The following is an 11,113-nucleotide window of genomic DNA, read 5'->3' as shown; positions in this document are numbered from 1 at the left end:
CCTAATGACATCTCTTAGCAAGAGAGGACATGAATGTTGAGCTTAAACATGAAAATCCTCGTCCTCGCTGCCATTCAAGCAGTTACTGGTTTCTCCCTCCTCATAAATCTGAAAAGAGTATCTTCAAAAACACCRTCTTTGCTATATGTCATGCAGAGGGGTTTCTTCAGTACAAATGATGACATGGATTGAGGATGGATTCCAAAGAAATTAACAGTTACGAAGCCAAATGACTTTTCTGGTGTAAATCTCCTGAAGCCAATGAGGTTTCCTCACAGGAAAACTGGCCCAAGACATTTCCTCCTCAGTCCTCAGAGAGTGGTGAGATGCTCAGGTCCTCTCATTCAAACTTCTTTGTGCATGAGCACCACATTTGTATGGCACACAGGCAAATTCATCACTGCCAGAGTTGTTGCAGATCTTTTCCTTTTCTTCTTTTCCTACAGTCACCAGGGTGACTGCAGCCTGTTATAATCCACAGTTCACCACCTCTCATTTCAACTAGAATCAGCTATGCCTTTTCCTTGAGATTTTATCAAAYTCCTGTTGTAAGGAGTATCAAACTGCTGTTGATCACATGAAGGGTCAAACTCAGGATCCATGCCGGAGCTGACCTGCGGCTTACAAGCCGTGGATTTTGCTCATGTCCTGCCACACCTATAACTCTGAATTTGTTCCACCTGCCATACTGTAAGAACAAGGGAAGCCTTTCTCTGTGCAGCTTAGCGAGGCTTGCAAAGCAAACACCCTGGCTGCTTCGTGTCCAGAGGCTTTAGGGGTGAGAGCTAACATTTATTTTTGGTCTCTCCCTTTACRCTGCACATGTGTCCCCGAGTGTGCACAGCGCACGTCGCTTCCTTGAGGTCAGCACGACAGACACTGCCGCTCTGCTGCCTCGGGCCAAGTCCCCTTCCTCTGCGTGCAGCACGTATAAATGTGCCATTCGAAAAGTTATGAGCTTTTTATTGTCACTTGTAGAGTGAGATATTGAACCATCGAAGTGCTTATTCATTTCGGTTTATCTGATTGTCGTAATGTTTCTAAACTGCCAGTTGAAGGTAAGAGATAAACTCCAGCCAGCCTCAGACTGAAAGGCGCCTTTGACGTGGCTAGTTTTTTTCATTAGGGGATGATATATTATTTATTGACCCACACGGGGTCACCTGGAAATACTTCATGCAGGGAATCGAAAGGGAGGAGCAAATACTGAAATCAAAGGCTTGGAGGACGTCATTTTGTTCATGGGACAGTTTTTTCTCTGCTTTCCCCATGGCTGATGGCTGCGTTTCTGAGAAATAAAATAAATTCCTTTAACCTCTTTCATTCAAAAAAGAACAAGTGTGACACTGATGAAAACAAGCAACTATATTATTTATTTTTGATAGAATTCCCTTTTTCTGATGGCATGATCTCCATGCTTCACACCAGTTTGGAGACGACAAGTGAGGCTTAGGGAGCAAATCCACGCTCACAAACACTTGAAGGAGTGAACTGCAGAGATGTCCTGCAGGAAAGGGAAGGGAAGGGAAGGGAAGAGCAAACACCATTGCAGTAAGAGATCAAGCAGGAGGGAGCCTTGCTGTCCTGCAGATTTCCCAGCGGGACTATGTAAAAACTAATACAAGTATGTCCCTGTGAAATCACATTCCCTTTGCARAATGAGAAAGGGCCTCTCTGAGGCTCAGGGGAACTGGGTGTGTGCAGGGGGTTCAGATAAGAATTTTCTGAGCAAATCTTTGATATTAGTCTTTCAGCATTCAATCCAACGGAAGACAAGGAAACATCCGTCTGCTGAGAGCAATATTTATCTCTTCCTTTCTGCATCCCTGTTAGCTGTTGCTATGGTCACATATTGTTATAGTTGTCTTTTATTAAAGACAGTCTCTTTTGGAAGATTTTTATGCCAAATGCATCTTGCCRACTTTCCAGTTCATGAATATGTCTGCCTGATGATGGCATTTTTAAGGACACAAGGCTTTTGATTTCCAAGCACTGACAGAATTAACAGGGGACTTCCCAACATTATCATTATTTCCTAAAGTCAGAGACAAGTTAAAAGTAGTAGGTTTGGGAGGTTGATCTTCTTTGGATACAAATAAGCTAGTTTTCTAGAAGAAAAAGAAAAGAAAGAAAAAAAGAGGGAAAAAGAAAATATGTGAACATGCTGACCTGTGAAATACTGCTTTTCTATATGTAGGTATGTGATATTCTCTCAAGCAAAATCAGTGGATCTAATACAACCATAAGCAACATGTACCACATAACACGTACTACATCCTTTTTAAGAGCAACATAAGGTTGCTCTTGAAACAGCTAACAGGAATCCTATGCCTAGAGTCATTTTTTGGACTATAACAAAGCTCTGTTTTTTATCTTTTACTAATCAGATGTCTAATATAATAGGCTGAGGAAAGATAATTTAGTGTAACCCAATCGAGAGATTTCTCCAGTGTGTTTTTAAAAGGCCTCCTAACTATGGTAGAGAGGTGGATTCAAGTTTCTCTCAAGTCTTCTGTACCCTTGGAAATAGATATCTTGATGTCAAAAGGGAATGTGCTTTGCAGCAAAGCTTTAGGAGCTCCCAGGAGCTGCTGGCATGTGTGACATCTCCGTCCCTGTCCCTTGTGCCTGGCCATCCTTCTAAAACAACCATATAAGAGAGTGAAGGGGAGATGTACCCCAATCCTGACACGGGACACGGGACACGGGACACGGGACACGGGACACGGGACACGGCAGCTGGATCTAGACCTTGGGAAAAGCTTGTGTGTCCCACAGTTTTCCCAGAACCCACATTACTTTTGTCTGATTGTTGAGAGAAATGGAAAATATGGTCACTTTCTTATGACCTTCTTACATATCACTCTCAGTTCTCTTGTTCAGGACTGTTGAACGCTGGATGTTGTTTTGAGTGTATTTCATTTTCAGATTTTTTTCTGCAGGCAATCCCCATCATTTCACACCCTAGTCCTGTCCTCCTTCTGGCTGGTTAACGTGAGCCAGTTTTATAACAGTGCCCCTTATTGCACCGTTCACATAATCAATAACCAAAGTGAATGTTGGCTGAGTTCAGTCCATCCCTGCAGTGGGATAGAGCTATTGAAGAGAATCACATGTTTATAAATGTCAAGGAAATATATTATTAAGTAGAGAAAGGGACCTTTTAAGTAACTCTACTGAGTGAACTGAGTAGCTGAGCTTCTGGCTTCTTGGACACCAGAGAATATGGGCACCAAAGCTGTCACCACGTGTGAGCTCCCATTGACCCTGCAGCTGAAGGAAGAGCTTCAGTCAGGGATTATCATTTGCCAGCTTGTGTGGACTTCTGGGTGGCCTGTATTGCAATAAAAAAATTAATAAAAGAGTTTTATATTCCTCCGAAAGAAAGTTCTGTTTTCTGTTCAGCTCATCATGGCCTTCCRTACATCAGGTCAACAAATGCCTTAAGAAAACCAAACAGAAGCACAGCATCACTCTGGCAGTGCTGAGGCCTCTGCTTCATTGCCATGGCAATTTGTGCTGCACCTCATCCCTCTTGGTTGCTCAGCAAACAGGGTCGCACTTCACTCTTATGTCTCGAGTCACTCCTTTTCTCTGTTGCWTAATCATTTTTCTTTCTATAACATTTTAGAGGATAAACCTGTGTGATCCCCGGCTCGAGTCCCCACACTTCTTGCTGTGACCAAGCYTTCTTTGGATGGGGAGCAGCTACACTTGCTGAATATTTATTGAACTGCTCTGCTGTGATTTGCTGGGCAGCTGCACTAAGAGATGTGGCAGGGGTAGCTCAGGCAACACAGTGATTACATCTTATCATATGTATTAAATAGTGGGCCAGCAACAGAGGCCAAACCAAAGTGGATTTAATGGTTAAGAGTTTGCGATCAGAGGCTGGTGCCAGCATAAAATAATAATGGGGTTGCTGACATTTTGCTAGTATTGCAGAGAGCATTAGCTGTCAGGGGAAATGGGAGAAGAAAGAAAACATTGCACTAGCTCTCAGCTGCTCGGCTAATTGGGCAGAACCCCAATAGTTTTGTCTTGCCTGATACCAGTCATCTGTTGCTCAAACCTACCTGTGTCATATCTGTCAATGCGCATAGCTGTTTGCAGCACGGTGTGGATGAGAAAAGCAGGTGATGGAGAGGCCAAGGTGAAATGACACAGTGAGAACCTTGCGCTTCCTTTGCCTGGGGTGATGGAGTGGGAGGAGAGGCTGAGGGGGATGTATTTGCCCTCCCCGTCCTAGTGTCTCCGGGTACAAGGAGTCAAGCAAGCACCTGTAGACTGTGGTTTGGTCCTCTTCATTGTTCAGCACTGTCGTTATTTGCAGATTATTGTAAATCCAACAGCTGAAGTATGATGATAGTTGCTTGCCCCAGCCCCTAGTGTTTATGAGCAATTTTCAAAATATTTAGAAGAGCACTGCCTGTCACTAAACCAGAATGGCACAAGGGGAGAAAGTGGGAATGGCCACACTAAGTCAGACCCAGCCAGGACAGCAGGTATTTAATCTTGTTTAGATTGTGTTGATGCCTTCCACAATGGAGAAGACCAACAGCTGCAGCACAAGGAAAAGAACTGAGCAAGAATCTGTAAATATTTTTAAGAAACTTTTCCATCACCCATCAATCTATGGCTTAGGGGGCTCTGGCATCTTTGTGCTTAAGACATTTCCATGGACTTCACCACTGTAAGTTTGTCCAAGACATTTTGGAACCAGTGTACATTTTTAGCAACTGTAATATCCTGTCACAAGGAGCTCCACAGATTTATACAGTGTACAACTGTATAAATCCCACCCTGTATTAAAATAGTTCTCTTTTTTTCTTTTCCTGAAATTGCCACTTGCTGCTTTTGTTTGATTCTCCTTAGTTCTTGTATTAAAAAAGGCCAAGGAGCTTTCTTCATTTTTTTTGCCATGTTATTTATAATTTATAACCCTCCTTTTTTTTTTCTTTCTTCAGATTAAAGAGTTCTCTTTATCTAGTTTTTCCATGCACAGAAGCCATTCTGTACCTTTGATCATCTTTCTCAGCCTTCTCTGATATCTTCCCTAGCCATAAAGCAATATCCTCTGTCTCCTGCCTATAATGCTGTGTAAATGCTAAGTAAGGCCAATGTGTACCATTCATTAMGTCCAAAGGAAATCTTTGAAGGTTTGTAAACCCCACAACGCAAACGTGCACACGGAGCACGTCCGTGTGCCCGAGAGTCTGGACTCGGGGCAGGAGGAAGGAATCTCTAAGACCGGAGGGTGGGCAAATTCTCTTCCTTAGAGGGATTCAGCACCCTGTCACAACCTGAAATAACCGCTAGAAAAAAAAGAATATGAAATGCTACATTTGGTGTTTTCACAGAAGGAAGTTTTGTAATTGAAACGCGTTAGGAAAACAGCAAGATGCAGCAAATAAAGGCAGCTGAGCTGTAATGATCACTTTAATCTTCTGTGCTATCTCATTACGGGCTGGCAACAAGCAACTGCAATTCGTGCCACATTGCTCTGTGTTGGACAAAGGAGAGTAAGTATCCAACAGCTGTCTGTGGTGAACACTAGAGATACCAGCTGCTTTCCCGGGGGGAGACACTTTCAAGGTGGGAGAGGTTGGACACATCCTTAGAACAACAAACCACATTTCTAAGGCTCCCTTGAACCAGACACCAGAGGTCAAGCTAAGTCAAAGGCTAAGGCTCTGCACAGCGCTCTGCAAACACCGTGTGTGTGTGCACTGAGAGGCAAAGAGCCTGCAGATAAGTGCAATATTAAGTGCCTGCCTCAAGTTCCCAGTACGTGGCCGTGTGAAGGATGGACATATGATTCCCAGCTTGGAAGCCTAGCTATGGGGCCTGTAAAGCAGATGGAAGTAGCATGTCTGTATCCACTCCTCAGTGCTGCTGCTGCTTTGGCTGGTGATCGCCATGGCCCCAGCTCCCAGGCTGCAGGAAGGATCAGGCACGGCAGCTGTGGGCACAGAGGAACAGCACTGACCCATACACAGCACCTGGATCCGTGGCTGAGCTGCAGGCAGGGCCTGGGTTATGCAAGGAAAACTCTCCAGCTGTGTGAAATGGAGCCTTGTCTCGCTGTCTGTATAACCTGTCTGCCTGAACACACATTCGTACGGGGTACCTGTGTGCCCCCAGATTCTGGGTAGCCCGTGGGGGAGGAAAGATTCAGCGAGCTGGGCCTGTCTGGCCTTCAGGAGGGAAGAGTGAGAGGGGATCTGATCAATATGTACAAATACCTGAGGGGAGAATGTAAAGAGGACGGGACCAAACTCTTCTTAGTGGTGGCCAGTGATCGGACAAGGGGCAATGGGTGTAAGTTGAAACCCAGGCAGTTCCATCTCCATGCGAGGAAGAACTTGTTTCCTGTGAGGGTGCCAGAGCCCTGGCACAGGCTGCCCAGGGAGGCTGTGGAGTCTYCTTCTCTGGAGATCTTCCAAACTAGCCTGGCTGCCACCCTGTGCCCCGTGCTCTGGGTGTCCCTGCTAGAGCAGTCCCCTGTTGGACTGGATGATCTCTAGAGGTCCCTTCCAACCTCAACCATTCTATGATTCTGTGACTTTCTTCTTTAACAGCTGTCGCTGAAATATGCCATGATGGAATGAGAAAACAATGATGCACTTTTATACCTATAGCAGAGTTCCCCCATTTAGTGCTAGCAAAGACAGCTGCTCCATACATTTCTTTCAAGACACCACATGTTGATGACACCAGCACCACAGAAGTGTTAAGGAACCCCAGTGTCTCCGGTGCAATGTCCATCCAAGGGGCCACCCCCATTCTGTGGGTAGGACACACTCTGAGGACAGAGGAGATGTGAGGCCAGCACTCTCCCTGCGTGAGGGCTTCCCCGTCCACCACTCCGTTTTCCCAGAAGGTCCATATTGCCTGCTTTCAGTCTGGGCGCATGAGAAAGAAAAATAGCACAATGAAACAGTTCCAGATCCAATTTCATTGCCTCTTTATGTATTTTTCACTGAAGAACATTTGGATAACATACTGAGGAGGGAACGGGACCATGGGTCTCCTTCCTTGTTTGCTGAACACACTAACAACCAGCCTTTTGTCCCTTTTGTACCCTGCTCTGGTCTACAGCCTTTGGCTCCAACCTGGACAAAATGGAAAACAGCGTCAGAGGGAAAAGGAGAGGTGTGATAGAATAGTTTAAAATTTAGAAGTCAGTGTGACAGCCTCGGAAATGGGGATCCAGTGGGAATTCCCCTGTACCTGAGAGTGACCTGATCATGCCTCCAAGGCCTGCAGGGAGTTATTTGGAGAGGGAGGAGGCTTTGGCTCTTTTGAAGAATATTGGAACATGGGCAATTGAAGAGAAAATGGACATTTTTAAGCAGTGGGTTTTTTGACACATTGTAGATGCACTCCAGGAAGGGAAGAGCTGTACACTGGACACTACTGGTTTGTCATGGTCTACAGAAGGAAGCAAAGGGAGCTCACATGTAGACACTACATCTGGCTGGATAAACCCTCCGCTCAGCCCCTTGGCTGACTGACTTCAAGGGCCTCTGATGAAGTGTCATGAGGGGAAGGCAGAGGGGCAGGTCACCATTTCAGATGAGGAATTAGACAGACCACAGCYATGCCTGTAGTTTCACTGTTTCTGGTCCTACATCCATGGCTTGGCATCCTGGCACTGTGAAGCATTATGTTCTCCTTAGCTGCCTTCCCCAACTTGGCATAAAGACCTGCTAGGTGGAAAAGAGTGTGCTTGTGTCTTTGTAGGCCTTAATGACAAAAAGGAGGCACTGTTACCTTGAAAATGTGTTGCTAAGAAGCAACTGAAGAGGCTGAAAATGCAAAATACAGACAGCTATGAAAAGAAGGATGAGGCTGTGCACATAGTTCCTTAAAACTGTGTGTAATAAAATTTAAAATCTTGCTATCAGGAAGATCCCCGCAGCCTTTTAGCTTGATAGTGCCCCAGGTGCTATCCTTGATAAATGTTTTGATAAAAGAGCAGAATTTAGCAAGTAACAGAAACAAATAATTGAATAATTCAGCTTCTTCTCAAAGATCAGCACAGAAAACTAGGAGACAAATGTGGGATGTGTGAAAAGAAACTACATCTGTCTGATTTGTCCRAGGCAACATATGTTTTCCCAGTGTTATTACTATAGAACAATAAAGTGGTCAGTCAGTTAAGAGCACTCAAAACATCTGTTTAATCCCAGAAAAGGAAAAGATGCAGTTCAGAACATTTAACTAGCTTTATATCCCATACTCAAAAGATGCAGTGAGCTGCATGCAATGACTTCCACAAAAGTTATTAACATTTATAGYGCTCTGCATATTCCGTCTGCCAGGCAAGCACTAGATTAATTCACCTAAATAATATCATAAAGCAAGTTAAACTATTTATCTCCTTGAAGATAAATCAATAAGCAGAACTGTTAAAAAAGCAGTTCTCATGCTTATTTAAAAGAGAAAATTGCTGGTGTTTAACATCTGTCGGAAGAATAAAGATTTTTCCTGATTTTTCTGCTAAAGATGAGCAGAATAAATGGCATGCCTGCATTATACTAATTTGGGAGTTTTATTTTCCCCTTCAACATTATACCAACATTATTCTATTGTTTTCAGAGGCGGTGTTTCTTATACCAAGGAAGCACTTGGAGAACAAGAGTGAATCCCAGTGATTACTTCTGCAGCTCTTGTCTTTCGTTCATATGCATACAAAAGAAATCCTAACAATGCGCCTCAAAATACCCTGATGCTGAAACTGGCTTCTGCTGCCCTTCTGTTTCCCCTACCCTCATGCCTAAGCTAAATGCAATGACTTTTCATGGGGCTGAATTCACCCAGCCTCAGTCATTGCCTAAGAGCTGGGCATTTCTTTGGATTCAATCTTCCAGCCTCACTCAGCGGCTAGGAGAAGGACACTAGTGCTGGCCAGGGAAATCCAGTTACTCTCCTTGGGCAGCTTTCTCAGGGCAGAGCGATTCTGGAGGTGCTGATGGCTCCTCTGAAGTGACTTGCTTGGCTTTGAGATGGTCTTGGAGCAAATGGATGTTGTTCTAAGGTCTGGTCCAGCACACACACGTGCCTGAGAAGTCTGGCTGAAGCCCTCCCAATGGGGCCAGTGCCCTCAGGGTCTGTGGGTGAGACACAACAACAGCTCGTCCAGCTTGTGAGCAGGAGCAGAAGCCAAAGCAGGTGGGACCAAGGGAGGCCACAGCTCCCACGGGCTCCGCAGCTCCGCACCGAGGTTCTGGCACGGGCTCGCTTGGCAGAATGAAGGGCTTGAGCATGTAGCCATATAAACTAATGTAAATACTATATAACCACTAATCTTCATTTTAGAGGAGGAAGTAAATCAGCTTTATGAGTGGGAAGGTCAAGGAATGTTATCCACTTTTACTCAGGAGTTTTGTGGTCTATGGTCACATTTGAGCCATTTGCTCYTGTATTGACACTGGCTTGGGATAGAGGAAACTCCTGCCAGGATCAGATTGCCAATCAAGGTCCTGCCAAAGGAAGGAAACGGTGGGTAATTAGAGTGGCCTTGATCTGGCATTCCTCACAGCTCTCACTTCCCCATTGCTCTGGTGCATTAGAAAGGCAGTACGGAGCCAAACGCTTCTCAAAGGCTGCCAGTGGGTCTGTGGTTCAGCTTGCAGATCATCTGGCAAAACCATGGAATTAGTAGGGATGGCTCTGATCGTCCAGAGGAGAACTAGATGTGAACCACGGTAATGTCTTTGTGTCTTTTTTTTTTTGCTGGTTCCTGAGGAAAAAGGAAATTGAGAAGTGCCAGAGGGGAGTATGTCTTCACTGCCTCCTACCACCTGCTCCCAGTATTGGGCTTTTTGGAGTGTTGCTACATTGAACATAGAGAGATTCCTAATGGGTACTTTTAATTATTCAGATCTCATGAATGCTCTTCTTTCTGATCCATCTTCTGTCCATCTAACAACACAACACATATATATACCTTTATAAATCCATTGTACAAGTGTAAATGCAGAGGCACTCACTGCTATATACAAAGGTTAGGCAGATTAGATTCTTTTTTACTCATCTGTTTCCTAAGAATGCATGATAATGTGCCTTGTAAAATATGAAAAAAACCCAAACAAAACTCCCAAGCTTTACGCTTCTAAAATGTAGCYTGTGTAGTATAACAAGGTAAAATTTCACATGGGAATCACAGGTAACTAGTGCATTATTTCACCTTGGATGTTAGCAATTAGACAGGCAATCACTCGGTTTTAGGATCTGCACTGATGCATAGCACAGCACTCAAAGGATTATATTGTATCAGTTTAGGTCCAATTTGCACATTCGGCATTCAAATGGCTGTAAATGGAGAAAAAGTCCATTTTCCTCCAATTTCAGATTTACATCTGTGAACTGGAGACCGAAATCTAGGCTTGCATGTGTGTCCATTAGAAAGTGGAGAGATGGTGCAGTTCTTCATTTGAAATGTAACAGTTGGGAAWTCTCTGCTAATCCAGAGAAAATCAGGAAGACTCAACCCTAAAATCTCTTGAGCAAATAGCCCACCATGAGTGCAGCTTTACCACTGCAGAGGATTTTTCTGATAAACTTTCCCATTGGTTTATGCACATGCCTGCATGCACGCTCACAGACCCAGCCAAAGCCTCGGGGACTTTTGCCACCCCGCTGTTAATCATTGATGAAGCAGAGCTGTATTCTTGGAGATCTCTGACCTGTTTTGCAGCCCTGGAGGGTTTATTGCAGCCAGCGCAGCCTTGGCCGGTGTTTGGATTGCGTGCTGACGGACAGCCAGCTGGCCCCAGTTCAGAGCTCAGCGATATGGGACTGCCCATTTGTACTTCTCGGCCTCTTGGGAAAACGGAGCAACTCCTGCTTCCATCAGCCGAGCSGGAGCGGGCAGCCCAGGGGACTCGGGGTGAAGAGGAAGCCACCAGCTGAATTTTCCTTGGGTCATAATCCAGTCGTGTGGAAGTTGTGGATGCAGGAGTATGGATTCAGAACAGAGCAGGAGGCAAGGAAAATGGCACTGTGCARCAAAAGTCTCTGCTTCTCTCTTCAGAAACTGACATAAAAATGTGTAGAGAAGTGTAACACAGTGCCTGGTAATGCACTCAACATACATGCATTCTGT

Source organism: Nothoprocta perdicaria, unplaced genomic scaffold, assembly GCF_003342845.1.
Source record: "Nothoprocta perdicaria isolate Ctin4 unplaced genomic scaffold, notPer1 scaffold_62, whole genome shotgun sequence".
Lineage (NCBI taxonomy): Eukaryota > Metazoa > Chordata > Aves > Tinamiformes > Tinamidae > Nothoprocta > Nothoprocta perdicaria.
The sequence above is the reverse complement of the archived record's forward strand: the minus strand, read 5'-3'. Positions refer to the sequence as shown.